A 25,111-nucleotide genomic window follows, 5' to 3' on the forward strand; every position below is an offset into this window, starting at 1 on the left:
CAGGGTGTCTAAATATTAACGATATAATAAACAGTCCCACAATTAGTAGCATACGGAAATACAAAAGGAATTAATCGGCACACAGACGGGAAGATGCATGTGCTCTTAAGAAGGTTGAGTAACGGGCAGCTGGACATCTCAGGAAACGTGCCGCTACTTACAGCGCCTGTAGCTTGGCTCGCAAGTCACCTTGTATGGCTGTTTGTGGTGCCTATGTGTGTGACAAAGCGCCGATTAGTCTTATAAATATGCACATCCATGCAGGGCTCTGTGACCACTGTGTCCGACGTGCTGCCCGAGTGACGCTGCAGATGCATAGAGGCTGCAAACATGCAGCTAGCAGAACTGCAAAAAGAATTCACCCAAACGCCGGCGACAAGATAACATCGGGGACAGACAATGGTGATGTGTATTGTGTGGAATAGTAACGCCAAGTGCAGAGAGTCACTCCTGCACCGTTTGAGACCCTCAATCCGAGGAAGTGTCAAGTAACTGCACACTGAGCGCGAGTTGTTTCGGGTGGCCCACCCGCCAGCACACATAACGCTTCCATACGTGTATCCCTGGCACCTTTTCTAATTTATGGATTTTAGAATCAAAGCTGTAATTTCGTCTGAGAAGGATTGTGTTGGATTTGCACCTTGATGACACTCTTCTCCTTTTCGCTTTTGTCTGTTCGCGTTATTCCATGCTAGTGTGCAGATTCTCTTTTTATCACAACTGCCGTTTGCTCTCTCATGATTTCTCTAGCTTGATGTCTTAACAGGACGGATAAATAAGGTTTAATTTGCGATCGATACGGCCATTATTAACAAGTCAATTCCAATCAGTTCTCATATGACGTTAACTTCAATGCTTCTTCAACGTGTCTGTCCTACTCAACACAAGCAGTTAATATGCTCCTAAAAGTTCGTTTTTTATTTTGAAAAGGCATTTCAGATGAAAGGCGATGACGTACCATAAAGATGGATGGATTATGGTCTGCGTAAAGTCATCACCCAGCATGATTAAACCTGTAGCCGGAGAATACATAATAAATAACCATAGTGACTGATATAATTAACAATTTATATTACACACTCAGTCAAAGAGTCTTAAACAAAATCCTACTTTGTAAGTAATAGATCATCCTCTGACATCAGGCTCAGGTTAAGTATTTATGCCTCCTGTGAGAGATTTTAATTGAAGTGTGTGCAGAAGCCATATACTCGGCCTTTCAGTGTGTGCAAGTGTGGATGCAGGACTGGAAGAATGAAAAGAAAGGATTAGCAATGCTAGACAAAACAAAAAGTCCAAACTGAGATAATAATAATAATAATAATAATAATTCATTACATTTATATAGCGCTTTTCTCAGTACTCAAAGCGCTATCCACACAGGGATAGACACTAATCTCATGTAGTTTCTGGCTATTCTACAGTTTCCCACCTATAAAGAATCTGCTGAGTAAGTTCAGGGATACTCACTCAGTTTTCCTCACAGTGTGACTCTGGGTACCACCAAACAGGGCCTCTCCGTTCCCACAATTTGTAGTGTTTAAACATAAGAAACTTTACATATCAAACGATTAAACTATTCGGACTAGCATGTTAACTGTTAGTTTACCCAGAAAAGGACCAAAGAACATTTACTAAAGCTTATTTATGGCAAATGTTGCTGCCATAGATTAGAAACCCAGAATAGAACAAGCAGATTCAGAGAATAGATGATGGATGAATAATAAATCATTCTAAATAATGAGTAGAAAAAATAAGACATTTAAATGGCAATTTGTTCTCCCCACATTTGGAAAACAATCAAGTATAGTTTATAAATGTAAAAGCAAACCTTTTACAGGTTTACATCTGGGTAACTGCTACAAGTGAAGCTAATGCCAGCTTCAACACGTAAGCAAAGCACATTGGAAATGTAGTAGTTATGAAACTAAGTCCTCTTTGTGTTGGGTTTGAACAAAAAGCCCAGTGGTGTTTGTCACCACTTCATGTCTGAAAAGCCAGCACATCAGCTGTTAAAAGCCAAGTTCATGCTACATCAGAGTCAAACTGAGACATATTGTCATTTGTACTCACTCTTAAAATGCTGGTTCTATAATGGCACTTTACTGGGGTGTGTGGCCCCTTGTAGAACAATTGCTTGACAAACAACCATTTCATCCTGAGAAGGGGTCTCTGCAGATGAATTTGGGTCGGTGAGCTTTGAGAAGGTTGCTAATATGAGGACAAAACAGAAATCTGTAATGTATAGTAGGCTACCTAGCAGGATATAAAAGATCAAGAAAGCCTGAACTCAGCCGGTGTTATTATGTGCATGAAGACTCCTTTTAAAATTATAAACCTACTAGCTGTGTAAGCCCATGCTGTGAAAAGCCCGGGGTCCTAAAAATTCTTGAAATTGCCAGAAAAAGAAAATAATTGAAATGTAGAGTTGTCAGGTAATTGAAAGGAACGACTCTGGGCGTCTGTCTCCTAGGAGGTTTCATTTTGACGACGTGCTCGGATCATTTGTACATCAGAGGCTAAGCGACTGTCGTTCTTCGGAGGTTTCGTTTTGCCGATGTGCTCGCCTCACTTGTGGATTAGCGGCGGGAGGAAAAGTAAAAGGGATACCGTTTTGCCGATGTTCTCGCCACGCTTCTGTAATAGCTGATCTCTTTTGATATTTCGTTTTGCCGACGTGCTGGCCTCGCTTGGGTATCTTCAGTGATGGAGCTCTGAGCCCAACTGCACCTCTCACTTCCGGGCCGGACAGACACACACACTTCACCACGTAGACATTTATATATAAGATTGGTATTTCAAAGATGTGTTATCATCTATTCATGGTTAGTTATGGAGCCTATCACAGATCTAAATAAATAAAGGTTCTTTCTGGAACCAACCTGTGGATGGTTCATTTGGACAGCAAAAATGTACTGATCTGAATAAACTGTGTGGGGTTTAACATTGAAATTCCTAGTCTTATAGCTTACTGGGACTAGTGGCCTTTGGTTTTATGGTAACAAGATTTACATTTTACCTTACAGTCATGCAATGATAGAAGAAAAACAAGCATTTAAAAGTGAAATTACAGTGTTTAGTTCTTTATATACCAGCTGGGGTGCTTGGTGCTGCCCAAGGTAGGGGCACCAACTAAATGCTGGCATGAAAAACAGCCTGAGGTCTTCCCTCTACAAATTTGGAATCTGTGCAAAGACCGGTGGAGACAGTGAGAACTTGCATGCTGGACAAACGCACACACATAGACACACATTCACCTTTATGCATTATACAGTAATCCCTCACTTATCGCGGGAGATAGGTTCCAAGGCCGACCGCGATAACTGAATTTCCGCGAAGTAGGGACACTATATTTATTTAATTATTTAACGTGTATTTGGACGTTTTTAAACCCTCCCTGTATTGTTTACAACCCACCATTTACTCTGCTAAGCAATATGAAATCGGTAGATAAGTTTACACTTACTGTATAGCGAAGTACACGTAGCAGCTTGTAGGCGGTCATGATGTCGACCTTGTTGCAAAGATTCCTAAAGCAGATTCCACCCAGACTACTGCCTTATCCCGTCCACTTGCAACTCGTTTTGCACCCTGGTTAAAGGACACTGCGGCCGTAGATCTTATATGCTTTTCCTCCTTTTTAAATAAAAAGAATCGATGTCCTGCAGCGGTGTAGCTGTTCCCTTCCTTCAACATATCCAAAACTTTTACCTTTTCTGCAATCATTTGCATCCTCTGTTGGTGCTTGGACACGGCCCCTGAAGCATTAGCACGTTAATGATGAATGAGTGAGATGAGACTTCCTGGTTAATGCAACACTCCGTCGCTGAGCCAATCAGCAGCACACAGGAACTTAACTGCGTGCTCTGATTGGGTAGCTTCTCAGCCATCCACCAATAGCATCTCTTGTATGAAATCAACTGGGCAAACCAACTGAGGAAGCAAGTACCAGAAGTAAAAAGACCCATTGTCCGCAGAAACCCGCAAAGCAGTGAAAAATCTGCGTTATGTATTTAGATATGCTTACATATAAAATCCACGAAGTCGTGAATCCGCGAAAAGTGAACCGCGAAGTAGCGAGGGATTACTGTACTCTAACAGGTGTACTAGGCACTGCCCGAGGTGGAATAAAGTGCCAGTGTGGTCTGAAATTAATTACCCAAGATGAAAGATTTTTCCAGCCCAAATCAAAATTTCATTGACTAAACCCACCGTCTTCTAGGGGCCCTTCCTAAGTAAAGCACCTGTGCAGTCAAATTTTGGAATGAAACACAGCCCATGGTCTTCTCGTGTACGAAAGGGGAATCTGTGTAATATTTGGCGAAGATGGGTTCAGCGGAATGGATTTACATACCAGACAAAACACAAAGATGCACAAACACACTTTCACCTTCGTATATTACTTTTCCAAGTCACTTAACAACAACAACATTTCTTTCTGTAGCACATTTTCATATAAATGATGAGCTCAAAGTGCTTTACAGGATGAAGAAAGAGAAAAAAGACAAATAAGAAAACAGAATTAGGGAACACTAATTAACATAGAATAAAAGTAAGGTCTGATGGCCAGGGAGGACCAAAAAAAAATAATCTGCAGGGGTTCCGAGGCCATGAGACCACCCAGCTCCCTCTAGGCATTCTACCTAATGTCAATGACCTCACAATCAGTCCTCATGGTATTCAGGGTTCACATAGAAGAACTTGATGATGACGGTCATGTGGACTTCTGGCCTTCAATCCATCAATGCAAATCCGTATCTATCTATCTATCTATCTATCTATCTATCTATCTATCTATCTATCTATCTATCTATCTATCTATCTATCTATCTATCTATCTATCTATCTATCTATCTATCTATCTATCTATCTATCTATCTATCTATCTATCTATCTATCCAACAATGCAAACATTCTGCCATGTATACAGTACTGTCTTCCTAAAAGAAAGTTCTCTGCACCCATTTTCTGAAAATGCTGTCTCCATGGCCAACAGGAGTCACAAGCTAGCCAGTTAATATCTCAGTCAAGGTAGAAACCAATTGTAAACGGGACCCCAGTCAGTCATGGAGCACACAGGCACTCCTGCCTCCACTGAGCCACTTTTGAGCCTGCAGACCGTGTCAGATGTCTACATTAACTCCGTGTGATGCTGTCTGGAGTACCTACACAGTGGAGTGTGCATGTTTTAGCTTCAGGTTTATTATAAGTGTAACAAAAGCACATTGAGTATGTTAGGAAAATGCTATATAAATGTAAGTAATTCATGAATTAAGGATAACATCATTAATGGATGGAAGGCTAAATGGGTGAAGTCAGTTCATCCTGGTACCTAGCCTCTCTGTAAAGTAATATAATAAGTTGGTACATTAACAATGACTTAAACAGCCATCATTTACACTTAGTATACAGAGTGCAGGCCAAAAGTAGGTATACAGTATTTATTTATACACCAGTAACGGTGCACTGCTATAACGATAATGAGCAGTGAATACACTTGACTAGATCATTCCTAGTTTTCATCCTTTTTCTCTGTACGTTTAGCATTCATTTGTTCAGAGGTTGATGCGCTTGATGCTTCCTGAGCAGCTCTTCTTTACTCCTCCCTAGCGGCCCACTTCTTCTCTTCTTCCGTCGGCATCTTACCGCGTTAAAACTGATTAAGTCAGTGTCTGAGTTGCAATTACTTAGAACGTTTTCCTTAATTTTTCACTTAAGCTGGCACTTAAGTCTTCAAGAATGATTTAAGATATGAAGAGGCAGAGGAAGTGATGGCGAAGGCGGTAGGGATGAGAACGACGCCCTTACGCATTAGCTACCCTGCTGCACGCTGTGGAGAGTTGATTTGACAATAAAATAAAATTAAAAGAGGAATAACCTTGGAGGTCAATCCTCAACCCGAAATCAGATAGTAGACGTCACGTAGTATATGTCTACCAAATTTCAGGTCAATAGGTCAAACGGTTTGCGAGCCACAGGGGATTTAAAATCATGGACAGACAAATGGACAGCCACGGTAGCGTATTATATATAAAGATTTATACTTTGTCTTCTGAATGTATTCGGACTCCTTCATTTTCTTTGCATTCTGTTTTGTTGTCGCCTTGCGCGAAGATCATTTTAATTTAAAATCCTGGACAGACAAACAGACAGCCATGGTAGCATATTCTATAAGAAGATACCTATGGATTTGTTTGTTTGGGCTGTAGTAAAGGAGAGGAAGTCCCATGCAATTGATGAATTGAAGGACTTCATCCCACAAGCGATTATGGTTATTGATGCAAACTGGAATTTGTGTGTTACTGTACAGTATGTCACAGTGTCACAAACAGGCTCAAGGAATGTTGCTGGAGGACATTTCAGGCACCAAAGAGACTAAACATGAACCGATCAGTACTGTGTACCTACTCAATACCTGTAAAAATGAAAGAAAGAATTAATACTATATACCTACCCTGAAAATGGAAAAAAATATCTTAAGGGTTCCCTGGTCCCAAAAAATGACCACATTTTTACTTAAAACAAACCCCAGGAGGTCTGTTAAATTCAATGTGTTTCCATGCTATAACAATAAAATGTGCAGTAGGCGTCAGCCCATTTTTAGGGTCCTTTCGCAGATACAGCCACACAAAGCCAATGTGGAGTTGACAATTAACCTAACACTTCTGTCTTTGAGGACGCAGGAGGAAAGGCAAAGTACCCAAAAGAAATCCTGCTTTACCTTTATCAGTGTGTGGATCTGCATGGATTGTTATTTGTTTCTATTTATTTATTTTTCTTATTTTCTTACTCACCCTTTTGAACATTTATAACGTGACTTGAACATGGAATGAGGGTTATATAAGTTACATTTATTATTATATTTTGTTCAGGATAAATGAATGTCAGTACAGTGGTTAACACAGCTGCCTCATGGATGGCTATTAGTCTGTTATTATAATTACACCAGTAACGGCGTATTGCACGATAACATGCAGTGAATACACTTGACTTGATCATTCCTAGTTGTCATCCTCTTTCTCTGTACGTTTAGCATTCATTTGCTCAGAGGCTGATGCGCTTGCTGCTTCGTGAGCAGCTCTTCTGTTCTCCTCCCTAGCGGCCTGCTTCTTCTTTTCTTTCGTCAGCGTCTTTTCGCGTAAACTGATTAAGTCAGTGTTTGTGTTGCAATTACTTAGTATGTTTTTCTTAATTTTTCAATTAAGTTGGCACTTAAGTCTTCAATCTGCCTCAAGAATGATTTAAGATATGAAGAAGTAGGGGACGTGACAGCAAAGGTGGTAGGGAATGAGAACGGCACCCATTATCAGTGTGCTGCTGCTGGAGTATGTGAATTTCCCCTTGGGATTAATAAAGTATCTATCTATCTATCTATCTATCTATCTATCTATCTATCTATCTATCTATCTATCTATCTATCTATCTATCTGTCTGTCTGTCTGTCTGTCTGTCTGTCTGTCTGTCTGTCTGTCTGTCTGTCTGTCTGTCTGTCTGTCTGTCTGTCTGTCTGTCTGTGCCGCCCTGCTTCCCAGTGCCAAGAGTTGATTCTACAATAAAATAAAAAGAGGAATAACATTGGAGGTCAATCATCACCCCGAAAGCGGATGGTAGACGTCACGTAGTATATGTCTACCAAATGTCAGGTGAATAGTCCAAACGGTTTGCGAGCAACAGGGGATTTAAAATCCTGGACAGACAAACAGACAGCCACGGCATAGAGTATTATATAAGAAGATGGCTGCTGCCTTTATCCAAGGTGATTTACAAAGTTTGAATTATAATTGGTTCCATTTCTTTTGTTTGTCTAAATGGAGCATAGGCAGGTAAAGTGTCTTACTCAGGGTCACACAGTGTCGGTGGCAGGATTTGAACCCATAAGCTCAGAGTATGAGGTCCAAAGTCTTAACCACTATGCCACACTGTCTGCCTTGGTTGTTGTCTTTATGAAGTTTAAAAGTTCTCCATATTGTCTGTATAGGTTTTCCTCAAGGTTACTCCAGTTTTCCTCTCATAATGGAAATGAATGTGCATCCAATGATAATTGCTGATTGTAAACTGGACCCTGTGTGCATAAGTGGGCCGTGCAAATGGCTGGTGCTCCATTCAGAGTTGGCTCCTTGCCTTGTGTTTATTGCCACTGGGACAGGTTTGTTATGTTTCAGAAAACCCAGAATTGAATTAATTCTCAGAATATCATTCATTTACTGACTCTACGCTGTGCCTTCTGATCTTTTTTGACCTTAGTCTGACATCCCCTTTTGAGGTGCCCTAGAGATTAACAGTTTCATCCCACACTTATTTTACATTCACTTACAACCTTAACCTGTTGAAGCCACGATCCAAACTTTTAGAACAAATGCTGTTTAGGAAGATTTTATGGGTAGTAATCCAAAAAAAGCACTTTAAATGCAGAGGAAAATCCATTATAGTCAATGGTGGGTCAAAACTGACCCAAAGGACATGACAAGGCTCAAAATGTGTTGCAGTTGTACAATACTGTGACAACTTGGAAAATGTGTTGCTTTTTTAAAGTGAGTTCACATTTCTGAGGTGTAAAGATTGCTTTCAGAATGTTTTTATATGTGTTGAACAAACAAACTACCATAAAAAGAAGAGTCAAACATAGTAAAGGTAATGGTGGGTTAAACCAGATCTGAAAGACATGGCAAAGTAGACTTTTGTTTTTAGAAGCTGTGTAAATTATTGAGATATTTACTGTTTCTTTTACTGTTCACTAATTGGAGAAAAGTAGGAAAAGTCCCCAAGTTTCTTCTTAAATGGCTAGAAAGCAGAGTGCTTCTACTGATTTCAAACACCAAACCAGGTCAAAGACGGTTTAAGGGTTAAGCATGTTAGAGAAACTGGTGAGATGTTCAACAAAGAGCTGAATTTCGGAGACTTTTCTGAAGCTTCCCTTTTTCACCGTGTCTTTAGGTCTCACAGTAAGGAGACTTCCAAGTTTAACAATGCACTAGGAGAGAAGCAGCCTGAAATTTATTGCTTATCAGCTCCAGGTTTTAGTCACACGCTGTAGACTCCTTGTCGCTTGCGCTATGCAGTACTAGTAAATAGAGTCAGATTTCACTGTGAAGGAAAATGCTGCCTTGAATAGAAAAATCAATACAGTTTTACAGCTTATCAGAGATCAAAATCGGACAGCTGCACTTAGCATTGTGTATCTGGAGAAATTGCCTGTCAAGTTTATTTTTGCGTATTTATTTGCCATTTTGCTCACATTCAAATTTAGTGGGCGCCTTTCATGGGGCCCTCTGTTATCTCCCTAGTCTGGGGTTGTACATGACAGAGCTTTGTCTGTTACAGAGGAACAATTCCATTTACACAGCTCAAGCCTTTTTCGTGTTCAATATGCAATTTGTAACTTGACATCACCTTCCTTAAACTGGTACCTTGAACCGTCTCCATTTCCTATTACATTATGCCACTGCCCCCCAGGACTTTGTTGTTCAGAATTGCCCCCATTAGCTCTTCCATTGCTCTTTCCATTTTCTATACCTCCACTGCATCAGTCATCTTCCATATGCCCTTGAACTTCAGAACTTCCTATTTCCCAATTGCTAAACTGCCTCTGCCCTCCAATACAAGTCAAATATTTTCGTCCACACTGCACTAGCTGTGCATCCTCCAAGGCCTCATTCTGAGGTCGGGATTCATGAGGTTGGTCTTGCCTGCTACAATGAAGACAAATCACACACCACAAAGTGTTACTACTGATGAAGGTTTGTTTTTTTGCCTGGCCATTTATTATTAGATATACGTTTGTGAACTATATTGCATATTGTGATGATAAATTTCATAAAACATTGGAACACCTTAGTACGAAGAAATGTGAATGCACAGCTCATGCCCAACGTGGAAAAACAAAAAGAATTGAAATTGCAAAAGTAAACTTACAGTCTCATAGGATGAAAACAACACAAACTAACATTGCAAAAGAAAAGTGGATGGCTGCCCCATTTACACATTGTAATGCCATCCTGATGCTCCATTGCTTGCTCTCTCCTTCTGGCCGCTGAGACAAACTCATCTGACCTTTTCTGTCTACTGAGAAGTTCTTGAGCCACAAGTTAGTGGTGTCAGTGTTTAACACACTAGAGTATGATAATCTATTAATCACACTAGAGTATGATAATCTAATGATTACACTAGAGTATGATAATCTAATAATCACACTAGAGTATGATAATCTAATAATCACACCAGAGTATGATAATCTAATAATCACACCAGAGTATGATAATCTAATGATTACACTAGAGTATGATAATCTTGTTTGGTTCTGCGTGATGAAGAATTTTTAATCAAATTCAAACTTTTTATGTAGCACCCTTTGTCGATTTTCGTAAAGCGTTCGACTCAGTTGATTGAGCTGCCCTGTGGGACATCCTGAGGGTTTGCAGGATTCCCTTGAGTTTGCTGGATATCATGGCCGGCCTGTACCCTGGTACTGTGAGTGCTGTGCCGAGTGGAGGCAGAACTTCTTTGTTTTTTCCAGTTGATTCTAGGGTTCGTCAGGGGTCTGTTTTTGCTCCTACTCTGTTCAATGCTTGTATGGACTGGGTGTTGGGTAAGGTCGTAGGGTCCAGCGGCTGTGGGGCATCTGTTGGTGAAGAAAGATTCAGGGATCTTGACTTTGTTGATGATGCTGTGATCTTCCCGGAGTCAATGGAGGCTCTGATCAGGGCACTCGAGAGACTGAGCGAGGAGTCTGAGTGTCTGGGCTAGCGAGTGTCCTGGATAAAAACCAAGATCCAGAACTTTAATGACCTTTTGGGCACAGCCATCAGCAGTGTGTCCGTCTGTGGAGAGATTGTTGACCTGTCGAGAGGTTTACTTACCTTGGCAGTGACATTAATGTCTCTGGTGACTCTTCCTATGAAGTCAGTAGACAGATTGGGAGAGCATGGGGTGTCATGAGGTTGCTGGAAAGGTCATGGGGTGTCATGAGGTCGCTGGAAAGGGGTGTGTGATGTGCCCGATATCTGTGCAAAAGGACGAAGGTCCAAATCTTTAGAGTCCTGGTGCTTCCACTCTTTCTACATGGTTGCAAGACATGGACGCTATCCAGTGACCTTAGATGAAGAGTGGACTCCTTTGGTACTGTCTCTCCGGAAAATCCTTGGGTACTGTTGGTTTGACTTTGTGTTGCTCATGGAGTCCCGAATGAGGCACATAACCTGCATTGTGAGGGAGCGTCAGTTACGGCACTATGGCCATGTAGCGCATTTCCCAGAGGGTGATCCAGCTCATAAGATCCTCATTGTTTGGGGACCTGAGTAGCTGGACCAGGCCAAGGGGTCATCCACATAACACCTGGCTGCAGCAGATAGAGGGTCAATTCCGGAGGGTGGGACTGGACTGCGTGTCTGCCTGGGGGATTGCCAACTGGGATCTCGATTTGTTTCATCATGTAGTGGGTGCAGCAATACACTGCACCAGTGCACGCACCCCAACTTGACTTGACTCGACCCTTCTATAGTGAACACCTTCCCCCTGACACTTTACAATACAATTGTATACATCTCCAATTGGCGCACTGATAGGCTGAACCTCACTTTCTGGGTCACACAGTGAGCCAGAGGCCAGGACTGAGCTGACACACTTGGGGTTTAGAGTGCAGTGCCTTGAAAGAACATACGATAGTCTGCAAAACAACCGTTTATATTAAATAGTGAACACAATATATTTTTACATCTGTTTTTACCAAATGGAACAAAGGCTGGTTAAGTGACTTGTTCATAGTCAATTCCTTAACCACCACTTCAAGCTTTCTTCCTTTTAAATTTGTATACATACATATCTTCATTAACTCTTTCAGGGCTGATGTCGACTTTTGTCAAAATTCAGGGGTATAGGACGGTTATCAGCTGCAAACTGCAACAAAACTCGCCGTTAGTTTTAGTTTGACTCTCTTTGCTAGAAGGAAAGTTACATAGCTTTGTTGATTTAACCTCGATTCCCTGCGTGTGCACAAGTAGTGAAGAGCAAACAATCTCTAAATTGGCACCGACATCTGGCGAGAGACCAAAGCAAATGTGCAAAGCAAAATACTCCATGGGCATTTTATGTAAATCGACTCCTCGGACTCCTAGTTTGATGCAAGTGATCTGAAGATGGATATTAAAAAATGAAAGTGAGGTACCAACCTCATCTGATCGGTCCACAGCAGATCATGGTGCTGAACACTTTCATGTAGCTCATGCGCCTACAGCAGCTTTCACCTCGGAGGACCACCACTTATGATGTCAAGAGGTACAAACCATATTGTATCACATTGTGACCGCCACCCACTTACTGTGTGAAGACAGGCAGGCATCCGGCCCACCGCTGCATTCCTGCTGACAATCGAGGTGCCCCCATGCAACTACTGCCACCAGAGATGCCGAACATGCGCCAACAGCAGCCATAGCACATAGCAACAGACGTTTTGTGTTGATTTATGTGTTAACCATTGCTTTGTGTGCTTTTCAGAAAACGGAGTTTTTTGGAAAAAATATTCAGCCCTCAAAGAGTTAATTGTATTCTTCCTGTACTGAGCATCCATGATTCCCTACTCAAACCTGGGCAACGCTCAAGAAAGGAGCTCCTCTTCATTAATAAACTATGTGTTTCATATATTAAGTTAACACTGCTGTCTCACAACAAGGACACCGGTGTTCAAGTCTTAGGTGCTCCTTGTGTGGAGTTTTTCCATGTTCTCCCTATGTCTGTGATGGAGGGGGGGGGGTGGTCCTCTGGTTTCCACCCACAGTTCAAAGACATGCAGGTTACGTAGACTAGTGATTCTAAATTGGCCCCTGATGTATGTGTTCATGTTGTGATGGGTTGGCGCCCTGTTAAGGGGACTGTTCTTGTCTTGTACCCTGTGCTTGCAGGGTTTGGTACTACCTTACCCATGGCCCTGCTTAGGATTACGTGGGCTTAGGAAGTGGCATGGTGATGCTAAATTGGTCCCTAGTGTGTGTGTGTGTGTGTGTTCACCATGATATGGACTGGTACACTGTCCTGGAATTCTTTCTGTCTTGTGCTTAGTGTCTACTAGCTGCTCCGCGGCCTTACTCTGGATGAGCAGGTTTAGAAAATGAATGGTTGTATATACAGTATGCTATACTGAAAGATGACAGCTTTGCATGTTCTCTGTAGTGCAAGGGCTTGCGGCTAAGGGTGACCTATTACTTTAAATTGCTCCGATCTGAATGTGCTCTAGGATAGACGGGTAATCCACCCAAGGCTAGCTGCTACCTTGATAGACTGTTCACCAGCAAAATGGAATTAAACCAAATAGTTAGAAATGGTTAAAAAGGGCATCACAACCAAAGATGGAGGCAAAGCTGCATACTTGATATCCCAGGACATGAGGCTTTGGATTGTTTCGGTATCAATCTAACGTGTAAGTTCTTGCTGCTCGTCCCCCTGTTGCTCACTTCATTCTGCTTAGTTTCTCTTGTCGCTGCCCTCTAACGCATTCCCTGGCGGTGACCGTCTTTATTAATCGTCTTGGCCTACTCACCGCTGCTTAGCTGCACTGCTCTATTCATTAAGGATGCTGAAATTGACTTTTAGCCAGTCTCATAAGGGGACATGCCAGAGCTGTCGCTCCTGGTTCCCCGGCTATTTATCAGGGGCAAGTGGCTTTAGAAGGAAACTTGACTGCATTATAGCTGCATTCTGAATGTCCAGTTTGCAATTTAGGCCACTTGCCTGAAAGTCAATCGATGATTTAATACATATTTTATATAGTGCTAGTGTGCACCATAACAAGCCATTTTACAAACAAGATTGCAATAAAATTCCTGACAGAAACTCATACATTCTTTTCACATTTATCACCTTGAGGCCAAGTGCTGTGGTGGTGCTCATCTACACTTCCCAATATTAAAACAAGTTACAATGTTGTACAACATGTACTCACTCTGGTGCATTTGGGAACTTGGTTAACTGTTTTGAAAACTGGAACATTTTTGTTTATTTACTTCATCACAGAAGTAATAGTTAGACATATTCTAAAATATCATTGTAAATACTTACTTATATACTTTAATAAATATAAATACTTTACTTCCTTAGAAGGCTGGCGTCCTTCAACATCTGCAATAAGATGCTACAGATGTTCTATCAGACAGTTGTGGCAAGCGCCCTCTTCTACGAAGTGGTGTGCTGGGGAAGGCAGCATTAAGAGGAAAGATGCCTCACGCCTGGAAAAACTGGTGAAGAAGGCAGGCTCTATTGTTGGCATGGAGCTGGACAGTTTAACATCTGTGGCAGAGCGAAGGGCGCTCAGCAGGCTCCTATCAATTATGGAGAATCCACTGCATCCACTTAATAGTATCATCTCCAGACAGAAGAGCAGCTTCAGCAACAGACTGCTGTCACTGTCCTGCTCCACTGACAGATTGAGGAGATCGTTCCTCCCCCAAACTGTGCGACTCTTCAATTCCACCCGGGGGGGCAAATGTTAACATTTTAACATTATACAAAGTTATTGTCTGTTTTTCACCTGCATTATTATCTTTCTTTAATTTAATATTATTTATTGTATTAGTATGCTGCTGCTGGAGAATGTGAATTTCCCATTGGGATTAATAAAGTATCTATCTATCTATCTATCTATCTATCTATCTATCTATCTATCTATCTATCTATCTATCTATCTATCTATCTATCTATCTATCTATCTATCTATCTATCTATCTATCTATCTATCTATCTATCTATCTATCTATCTATCTAAATATTGTGTCATATACTTACATGTACTGGTAGACAACATGAAATGAATGTTTTTAATATAATTTTACAATATGATGTAGTTAACAATTGACCCAAAAAAGGGTATTGGTAGCAAAAATTGATTTCCTAGACATTAAATTCTGACACAAAAGATGTAAAAATGGCATCATGGCATTGATTATGTCTTATGTTAGTCGGGTAGTTGAGAACAGGCCATTCAGCCAAACAAGCTATTACATCCTATTCACCTAGACTGTCAAAAGCAACATCACGTTGAGATCTCAATGTCCCTGAAGTCCTACTCTCCACCACACTACTTGGTCAGTTATTCTGTATGTCCATGATTCTTTTCACGAAGAAAAAACTTTGTAGCATTTGAGTGAAATCTGCCCTTAGCCAGTTTCCAACTGTGCCCCCATGTTCTTGACACATAGTGTAGTAGAACCCAGATGTTAATTTAAAACAAACTAATTCCTTTCTTAAATGTAAATATTTCAATCATGTTCTTGCTGAATGTCTGTTTGTTTGAACTGAAAAAGGTTCAACTGCCTCAATCTCTCCTCATAGCTCATACCTGTTAGTCACAGAGTCACCTTAGTCGTTCTTCTTTGGACTTTCTGTAGTGCTGCCATGTCTTTTGTGTAATATGAAGACCAAAACTAAACTAAACTAAACTGAAGCCTCACTTATACATTAAAGAATGTAATCATAACTTTCCTTGACTTGTGCACACCTCATGGGTGATATATATATATATATATATATATAGAATGGTTGAAATAGTTTACTGTCAAATAATGCAAAGAGTACGCGACACGTGTTTCGCCCTAATTCTGGGCTCATCAGGCGTACACACTCTAATGCACTCCCTCTCGGGAATCGAACCTCGGACGTCAGCGCCAGAGGCGATGCCCCTAAAGTTATGCCACGGCGTGTGGTTCGTTTATTTGACAGCATGTAGATCGGGGTAATTACATTCACGGCATTCGTAGTCTGTGTCACAATCTGATTATATGGGTGGTTACCTACCAGGTAACGCTTGTGGTTGGCCAGCAAGCCTGCTAACATCCGCCACGGTGCCCTCAGTTGTGAGAAGCAGATCATAGAATGGTTGATATATATATATATATATATATATATATATATATATATATATAAATAAATGCCCTATTAGCCTTCTTGATTGCTTCTGTTTACTCTCTGGATGTACAGTCAATAGTGAACAGTCCACTATGACTCCTAGGTCCTTCTCCTATGTGGTAGTTGCAAGCGTCAGAATTCCCACTGTATATTCCTATCTCACTTTCTGACATCTTATATGTAATAATTTATATTTACTTACATTAAATTTCATCTGCCACAGACCTGCCCAAGCCTGTATGCTGTCCAAATCCCTCTGTAACAATTTAGCTGATTCTACATTATCTACCCTTCCACCTAGTATGACTAATTGTTTTTAATATTTTCTGAACATAACATCGTTGAAAGAAATACCCAAAGGAAACTTAAATTCTATGTTGAAGTCCACATGCACACTAGGAGGAGGTGACTTGAAGGTGAGTTCTTGGCTGTGCATGCGACTCTGCTGGCGTTTCAATAACCTGCACTGGGGATTTGTTTTGCTGTCAGCAAGCAGCTAGTGGATGAGTTGAAGAGGAAGATATATAAAAAATATAAATATTGAAAAATATCCACTCTTAAGGGTAAATTAGAAACTCTTATTTATTCAGTAATTTGAGTTGTACAAATTGTTTTTTTTTTGTTTTAAGATGGATGATTTCAAAAATTGCTTTTAAATTCGTTGACATCGGTCCAGTAGGATCTGAATTTTTCCATGCCGACAGATAGACATGATGACAACAAAGGGGTATTCATATGCAATTTGCATAAAGATCTGTCCATTTTATTACATCATAATCTAAACTAATATGTACAAAAGCTCCTAGAGTTGTTGGCTGATGATTACTTTTCATGTCAAGAAAGACCGTTCATCCAAGCTTCTTCTCCTAGATCATCAAGTTATGTATTCTGTCATTTTCCTTTCCGAAAGAACTGAATGCTGGACACTGTCCAAAGGTTTTCTTCACCTGCTGCTCCGATAAGGACAGATAATTAGCCAATCACAGAGTTTAAACAGGGCTGCTGTCTGGCCCTGCTCTCCTTTACGGTGACTGTCTTGGTTTAGAGCCAATGCTTTTAGTATACTGCCCTTGGCAGATGTGGCTATTCTTGTTTCATCCTTATTCTCACTGCTTCATTGGTTCTTCTCAACCTCATCTTCATTCTTGGCACTCCTAAACACCTGGAGAAAGGAGAGTGCTGAGGGGATTCAGAACCAGAGAGCCCTCAAATGTGCTTTTAACAAACAAGCTGTGCGCGTAACTTTTAAATGGAGCTAATCTGCTTCCAGTAATTACTTGGGCACCTTGCCAGCCAATGCCACGTCTAGCTTGTTGCGACTGGTTACTGAGGTATTAAATTGATCTCTAGATGATACACTAAGCCTAGACTGTCCGGCCCATTGGTGCTGTTTTTAATTATAATAATAATTTCATTTCAATTCTCATTCGTGCACCGTGGTGTCTGTACCATTGCATAATGTGCCCTCTGATGTGTCTTGAAGAGTTCTACACACCAATTTTCTACATGAAACTAGCGCATGGTGTTGGAACAGCATTGCTTTAGGATTATCTGGGCCATTCAGGATATGGGGTTAGCATGTTAATTATGTGATGACATGTACAAACTCCATTTCCAAAAAAAGTTGGGACACCTTCTAAAAATGCAATTAAAACTAAAATCTGTAATTTGGTAATTCACTTGAACATTTATTTAATGGGCAAAAGGACAAAGAAAAGATTTTCAGTGTTTTCACTAACAAACGTAATTTTATTTGTTAAACATAAACAAATTTAGAAATTGATGCCTGTAACACACTCCAAATAAGTTGGGACAGACGCAAAGTAATACTGTAAAGATTATAAAAGTAACATTCTGTAAGGTTCCTTAATTATAGGTTAGCTGGTGTGGGTATCAAGATTGGGTATAAAAGGAGCATCCACCAAAGGCTCAGTCTTTGCAAACAAAGATGGCTTGTGGCTTACTATTTTGTGCTGAACTTCGTGAGAGAATTATCTGTCAATTTCAAACAATGTTTCTCAGCGCAGGATAGCAAAGAATTCAGGTCACCATCTACAGTTAATAACAACGTGTGAAGATTCAGGGAGTCAGGAGAAATCTCTGTGTGTAAAGGCCAAGGACGGAAACCACTGCTGAATGTGTGTGACCTTCAAGCCCTTAGGCGGTATTGCATTTGAAAGTGTCATGCTACAGTGACGGATATAGCCACATGGGCTCGGGAGTACTTTGGGAAATCATTGTCACTTAACACATTCTGACGCTGCATCAAGAAATGCTCCCTGAAACTGTATTATGCAAAGAGGAAACCATACATCAATTTTGCGCAGAAGCGTCAGCATATCCTCTGGGCCCAAGCTCATCTGAGATGGACCAGAAGACAACGGAAATGTATTCTGTGGTCAGATGAGTCCACATTTCAGCATCTTTTTGGGAAAAAAAGAATGTCGGATTCTATGTACCAAAGATGAAAAAGACTATCTAGACAGTTATCAACAAAGGGTGCAAAAACCAGCATCTGTGATGGTATGGGGGTGCATCAGTGCCCATGAAATGGGGGATCTGTATATATGTGAAGGCCCTATTGATATGGAGGCTTACATTGGAATTTTAGAGAGACATGCTCTCGTCAAGACAACGTCTTTTCCCAGGAACTCTATGTATACTTCAGCAGGACAATGCCATGCCTCAATCTGCACAAATTACAAAAGTGTGGCTTTGTAGACCTAGAGTCTGTGTACTTGGCTGGCCTGCCTGCAGTCCAAATCTGTCTCCTATTGAAAATGTCTGGCGCATCATGAAGAGGAGAATCAGACAACAGTGACCACTGACTGTTGAAAAGCTCAAGTCTTGTATACAGCAAGAATGGGCATACATTCCACTTGAAAAATTGCAACAATTAGTTTCTTCAATTTCCAAACAATTAAGAAATGTAGTTAAAAGAAAAAGGGATGTGACCCAGTGGTAAACTTGCCTCTGTCCCAACTATTTTGGAGTGTGTTGCAGGCATCAGTTTGTAAATTTGTTTATGTTTAACAAATAGAATTAAGTTTGTTGGTGAAAACACTGAAAATCTTTTCTTTGTCCTTTTGCCTGTTAAATAAAGATTCAAGTGAAATACCAAATAACAGATTTTAATTTTTATTGCATTTTTAGTACTAGGTTTTTGTACCATGTTAGCCATTATGAATGTAGTGAGATGTCAAGCAAAATGACACCTTTTACTGGCTAATTTAAAATATTACAATATGCAAGCTTTCGAGGCAACTCAGGCCCCTTCTTCAGGCAAGATGTAATACAGAGACTGGAGTTCCCTGTGTTTATATATACACCAGGACAAGTAACAACACTGGAAAACCATTAAGTGAGACATCTTAAAGGTAAAAAATTAATAGACCTCTTCAGGCTAAGATTCATTTAACAAGAGAGAAGAACAATGTGTGGTCAAGATCTTTGGATAACATAACTGTCTAGCCGAGTCTTTTGAAGTTTCTGATGAGTTTTTCCATACAATGTGGATCTGTAGTCAGGTTGTCTGTGTCAGTCTGAGAGATGCAAACAATCCCCATATCTGGTGTCGCAGATTGCGGCCCTTGCCGTCCTCTTGAACCCTCTGACTCGACTCCAGACACCAGGTAAAAGTCCAAATATTACTTTTATTGGAACAATAATGTGCACAAAGCACCCTCCACTCCACAATACTCATAAATCAATAATAACAATACTCTAATCAATCCTCCACACTCCCAGACACTTTGCCACCCTTCCTCCCAGCTCAGCTCAGTGTCTGGGCTTTCCCATGAGTCCTTTATACACCCTGACCCAGAAGTGTTTCTCCCTTCTGTCACTTGTGATCATGAACACTTCCGGGTTGGAGAAAAAGCTCCTTTCTTCAACCCAGAAGCACGTCGTTTCCTCTTGTCACATGATCATGACGCACCTCCGGGTTATAGGGCAAGTAAGAGTCCGGCAGTCTCCCCACAGCGACTCCTGGTGGTCCCCAAGGTATCCAGCAGGGCTGTGCATATAAACTACAAAGTCCATGAGGCCCTGCTGGAATTCGGGGAACGTCCACGCTGTTGGGAGAGCTACATCTGGCGGCCTGGGGGTGAGGGCTGGAATATTTAGCCGGCCACACACCACACTGGCCATAAGACCCATGTCTCTATTCAAACCATGTTGCAATGTGTTAAATTTTAGCATGAGTTTGATTTCCCATTTTTTTCTCTCTTGCTGTGTTCTGAAGCACTGGGACTTTAAAGTCCCTTTCACAGTGTCCATGGCTGTTGAAGTGGGCCGCTACAGGAACATCTCTGTTGCCATGATGGAACCTGTGTAAGTTCATTCTCTGGCGGAGTGTTTGTCCAGCTTCTCCCACATAGAGTGCAGTGTCAGGACATTTCATGCACCTAGTCACAGTGCTTATGGGCAACTTCAGAACACAGCAAGAGAGAAAAGAATTGGAAGTCAAACTTGTGCTAAACTTTAATACATTACAACATGGTTTGAATAGAGACAAGCGTTTTATGGCCAGATATGAGGATTGTTTGCATCTCTCAGACTGATACAGGCAACCTGACTACAGATCCACATTGTATGGTAAAACTCATCAGAAACGTCAAAAGACTTTGTTGGACAGTTAACTTATTCAAAGATCGTGACCATACTTTGTTCTTCTTTCTTGTCAAATGAATCTTAGCCTGAAGATGTAAATTAATTTTTTACATTTAAGATGTCTCACTTAAAGATTTACCAATGCTGTTACTTGTCTTGGTGTGTATATAAACGCAGGGAATTCCAGTTTCTGTATTACATCTCGCCTGAAGAAGGGGCCTGAGTTGCCTCGAAAGCTCGCATATTGTAATCTTTTTAGTTAGCCAATAAAAGGTGTCATTTTGCTTGACCTCTCACTACTATTGCATTTTTAGAAAGTGTCCCAACTTTTTTGTAAATGGGGTTTGTAAGTTATCTGAAATACTGTACATGTGACCTGGACTCTTAGGGCTCATGTGACTATGTCCATCTCAGCCCTTCCTCCAATTCGGCTTTAGGACTTACTAAGTAAGCAATGGCAGATCTAATGGTATAGACAAATGCACCTCAGTGGGGGTACACTTTATCTTCTTGGATCCAAACCTTTCTAACAGAATTTGGAGTTTTTAAATGGGTGTGTGCTTATTTTGATTATTAAATATGCTGCATCTTGAAAGCTGGACATATTCTTTCTCTATTTTCCTGCTTGCCAATAGTCACTTTTTATAGGCATGTAGAGGGGGAATCCATAGCTGACTGACAGTTTTGAGGTTAGCGTCAATATGATAAGGAATGGAGCTTTTGAAAGAAAAGTTATCAAAGAGAATTTCCTTTTTACATAATCCCTTCCCACTATTCAAACAGTGCCAACATACATGCATTTCCAACATGCTCTTCCACATACATGGCTCTTATTCTGGCAACATTGAGTGCAAATTGAGAAAGCCAGTGTATTACAAAGCACACTCATGCACTTACCCACAATGCTAGGTTGCCAATTAACCTAACATGCCAGTCTTTGGAATGTGAGAAAGTACCAGGAGAGGAAAAAAAAAAACTTCTACACAGAAACAGGGAGAATGTCTATGGAGACAGAAATCTGCAGCTCAGAGTTAGCACACCTGTCTTCTGGGCTGCCCTTGACCCATGCAGGCCTGGCTAAATGTTTTGGGCCTAGACTATAACTACTGCAGCAGTCTGATGTATGACAGGAGTGTAAGAAACATCTAGCAGGGTCCTAAACTTTAAAGTGTCACTACCAGATGCATTTAGTTCTGACAAAAGCTACAAACTCAGTGTTGCCAACGAGACTGAGCCACATGGAATACCCTAGGGACACCGACAAATTCCACTGCCCAAGTTATGAGCAGAGGAGGCTAAAGGTACCTGTCTATTAAGGTCCAATTAAGTAGCTTCCTGTTTGTCCCTGAAATCCTGCTGCTTCATCAAGGTGTCTACTGATTGTGCCTGTGCTTTCAGAGGTACTAAGTGAAGAAAACAGCAAGTTCTAATCAACCTTCTCTAATCCTCCACATATGCCCCCATGTTGTTTTATTCACAGGAACACCAAAAACCTATGTTTCTAATTCTTTCTTTTCTGTGTCAGTCCTACAGCTTCCCCTCTGACACAGAAATTTGAATGATGAAGCCGTTTCCCATGAATAAGCAAGAAGCTGTAATGCTGTGCTCTGGGTTACTAGAAGAGTAAATGGCAGAAGTGGGCAGCTTCATCACTCTGCTGATAAAGACGTCGCCAATCTATCTTTTGTCCCTTCGCCTTAGTGCCAAACCCCGTCACTAGCACTAAGAATAATGAAGGCTGCTATCTGCTTTCTAATGCATTTTCTCAAAATTATGCAAAGATTTTACATTAATAACGGGAAAATTACCAGCAAAATCCTTGCCACATTTTGGTTAACTTTAGAGTGAGGACAGCAGCAGTCAATTAAAACAGACATCCAAAAAAAAAAAAAAGTAACTGACCTCTAGAATTATGTTTTTCTTCTGCCTACTTTGTGGTATTATGTGATGAAATTTATTGCCTTTGGGCAGTACGGTGGCACAGTGGTAGCGCTGCTGCCTCACAGTAAGGAGACCTGGGTTCACTTCTCGGGTCCTCCCTGCATGGAGTTTGCATGTTCTCCCCGTGTCTGCATGGGTTTCCTCCGGGTGCTCCGGTTTCTTCCCACAATCCAAAGACATGTAGGTTAGGTGCATTGGCGATCCTAAATTGTCCCTAGTGTGTGCTTGGTGTGTGTGTGTGTGTGTACTGGCACCCTGCCCGAGGTTTGTTCCTGCCTTGCACCCTGTGCTGGCTGGGATTGGCTCCAGCCGAACCCCATGACCCTGTGTTAGGATATAGCAGGTTGGACAATGACTGACTGACTGATTTATTGCCTTTACTCTTCTTTTTTTGATTTTTCATGTTATTATTTCAATAACACAGCAGAGAAATAAAAAAGCTATTTGCATTGACGAAATTAATATGTAATAAGTGTGTGACTCTGCAAATGTATATTTCTTTTATGATAAGCCAATTAGCAACAAAAACCCTCATAAGAAACTGTTTAAAAAGATTGATGGGTGAATGTCTAAGACAGAGTGAGACACACCAACTTTCTCTTTTGGTGAAAAACGTGCTTCCCAAAATGTGGACGCTGAAGTTTGAGTAGACAACAGAGTGCCATGCAGATCAATTTAAAAAAAATCCAAAATCACATTTTTCCCATCATGGGGCCACATGCTTTTCTTACAGGCAGTCTTTATACACTTCCATATAAATGGATATTTAGTGATGTGGTCAAAAGTTCCCTGTTGAGCTAAGTTCAGATTCTGATTCTACAATGTTCAAAACATTGAGAACAACTGATTTTAGAATAGTGTCTGTGAAATATCAAAACTGATTTTTATATCTTAATTATAATTTTCTTGAAAATATGTACTTTTTTGCAATGTGTAGAGCTCCTGGACAACTAAATCCAAGCAAAAATACAAATATTTAGAATGACTAGTTTCCTCTCTATCTACCGTGTACCTATATGTACAATAATAATGTCCAAAAATGCGCCTACTTTTATCAAGCAAGTTTGTCATGTTTCTCTTGTTATAGCCTTTAGACTTTATTGTTTTTTGTTCAGTTTGGTCCAGTACTAATCCCCATGTCGCACAAAAATGGTCCGACATATGTCTAAAGATAACTGGAATAGAAACTATTTAATTTAACTTGTATTTCTGAAGTCTGCCCCATTTAGTCATAGGACCAGGACTACTGATTTGCAACATTTCTGCTTGAGCAGTTTTTGAGACACAAAATTTATTTAAACTACAGGGCTCTGCCCCCTGCTCGCTTCGCTGCCCCCCCACCCACTGGGTTTGGTTAATCTGATGTACAATTTAAAGAGATTGTTATTTTCATTTCATTCATTTTTTATTTCTTGATATTTGCCAGTAATAAAGCTGTAGTGAATGAGTTGTTAAAGTGCTCGCTTCGCGTCTGTGCCTCTCGTGATGTGAAGAGGGGTGCTGAACGAACGCTTAGGAGATGTGATCGCTCCTCCGAAACCCCCTTTTAAACGGTGATACAATGGGAAACAAATACATTTTTTTTACCTCCTCTTTGCTCAATCAGTTGGCTTGCTGCTGCTTGTGCAGTGTTGCGTGATCTGCATGTTGCACAGTGCATCAAACATTTAAAAGCCTGTACAGCAGCTGTCCTTTTGTCTCACTTCCTTGTCTTGTGGGACGTTAAAATCACATCTTGACCCAAGATTTTTTACATTATAATAGAGAGATATACATGCACACACACAGAGAGGCACATGCAAGTGCATGTATGCATGGAGGTACACACACACACACACACAACAACAACTAAAACGTCAACATGCACGGAGCCATTAAGACACCTCCAGACCAACCTGTCAATCTATGCAACTTGCGTTCTTCATTTGACCCAATGTGTTTAGTTCCAAATTAAATATTATTTCCGGTGTTCATTCAACTTCATTCAAATTCCTGTTCATTTTAATAATAAATATTATATAATTTAATGTACTTGACTGTATATTATTGTACAGTACAATTGGTTGTATTGTTTTGTAAAATCTTCTATAAAGTTATTTCCCATGGTATCACTAAAGTGTCATTTACATGGAAGTGCTGTGTGGATGTATGCTCACGGAGTCCCGAATGAGGCACATTATGAGGGAGCGTCAGTTACGGTACTACGGCCATGTGGCACATTTCCCCGAGGGTGACCCAGCTTGTAAGATCCTCAATGTCGGGGACCCGAGTGGCTGGACCAGGCCAAGGGGTCGCCCACATAACACCTGGCAGCGGCAGATAGAGGTTCATTTCTGTAGAGTGGGACTGGACCACGTGTCTGCCTGGGGGGTTGCCAACCGGGATCCCGATTTGTTTCGTTGTGTGGTGGGTGCGGCAACGTGCCGTACCAGTGCATGCTCCCCAACTTGACTTGACTTGCTGTATGGATCATTCCATATGGACATTTTTTGTACCTGAAATCCAGCGCTGGTTTCACTTCATAAAAGGTATGCATACAATTTTTTAACAGTAATTTTTATAAAGTCATCATCAGTACAAAGTTGCCACTGGTACCATTACAGCAGTTTTTATACCCAACATCAATTCCTTACTGTTTTGTTTTCAGTGCGGACTTCACCTCAAAGTCCTGTTG

General features: G+C 40.9%; 1 protein-coding gene across 4 annotated transcripts in view; it reads left to right on the plus strand.

The window, feature by feature from the left end:
• grik4 (glutamate receptor, ionotropic, kainate 4) overlaps nucleotides 1–25,111 on the plus strand; it is a 539,446-nt gene that overhangs the window by 598 nt on the left and 513,737 nt on the right. The gene's annotated exons all lie outside the window — the stretch shown is intronic.

This window comes from Erpetoichthys calabaricus, chromosome 9 (genome assembly GCF_900747795.2).
Source record: "Erpetoichthys calabaricus chromosome 9, fErpCal1.3, whole genome shotgun sequence".
Lineage (NCBI taxonomy): Eukaryota > Metazoa > Chordata > Cladistia > Polypteriformes > Polypteridae > Erpetoichthys > Erpetoichthys calabaricus.